Here is a 1,019-nt window from a genome sequence, read left to right on the forward strand (position 1 = left end):
ACACAGGACGGCCGCCGCTTGACACGCCAGGGCTGCACACCCCAGGGCTTGCTGCTTCCCACATCTCCGGAGCTGCTCTCCCAAACCAGCAGCCTCCCAAATCGCCGCTGCATCACGGTGGCCCCGTCCCCCTCGAACCGCTGCCATGTGGCACCCGAGCGGGCGATCCCCCTGCGGTGACGGTGCCAGGGAGCCAGGCAGTGCTCCTGATGCCTTGCCAGAGACCATGACCTTGGCCCCGCGGGTGACCCTTCCTGGTGCATGGACTGGTGGCCCTGCGGCACTCACGGTGCTCACGGTGCGTACGGGCTGTCCTTGGGGAGGAGTGGGGCTGGTGGCCACGGCACAGGTCTGAGAGCAGACCCCTCCCGGGGTCAGCCACTGTGGATGTAACCGTTCCATGCCCCAGTTTCCCCTGCTCTCATGCACACCCCCTGTCAAACACCTTCCACCTCCCGCGTCACTGGTGAGGATCCTCAGTAAAGCACTTTGTCAGGGATTCTTTTTTTAAAAAAAAAGAAATTAAATATTTCATTTTTATTTATATATACGTGTTGCAAAATGTTCCTGTGGTCTGGCAGCAGGAGGATGGGGTGGGGGCTCCGGGTTCTTGCGCTGTCCCGTGGGCCATGCTCCAGACTTTCCTCCAGTGAGGCCAGCTTCTCAGGGCAGGAGGATGCATTTGGGGACTGGATTTTTTTTCCAGTGCAAATTTTGGGTCAGGGGAGAGAGGAGGCATCTGGGGCATGGTGCAAAGTGGGTGTGCAGTGGTGGTGTGGGGGCCTGGCCAGGACAGCTGTCAGCAGAGGGAGCCTGCTGGGAGCCGAGCCAAGCAACCACTTCCCTTCTTGCACCCATCTCGCTCTGGCTCAGGCACCTTCGAGAAGCTGGACCCAGGCACAGGCTGGGGCTGACCAGAGAGGTGGCCGTGGTCACCCTGTGCCACCTTCCCCGCCGCCTCCTGGGGCTGCAGCACCCTGCTTGCTGCAGAGCCATAGGGCTGGGTGGACCCGGGGAGA

This window comes from Pygoscelis adeliae, unplaced genomic scaffold (assembly GCF_000699105.1).
Source record: "Pygoscelis adeliae isolate BGI_AS28 unplaced genomic scaffold, ASM69910v1 Scaffold197, whole genome shotgun sequence".
Lineage (NCBI taxonomy): Eukaryota > Metazoa > Chordata > Aves > Sphenisciformes > Spheniscidae > Pygoscelis > Pygoscelis adeliae.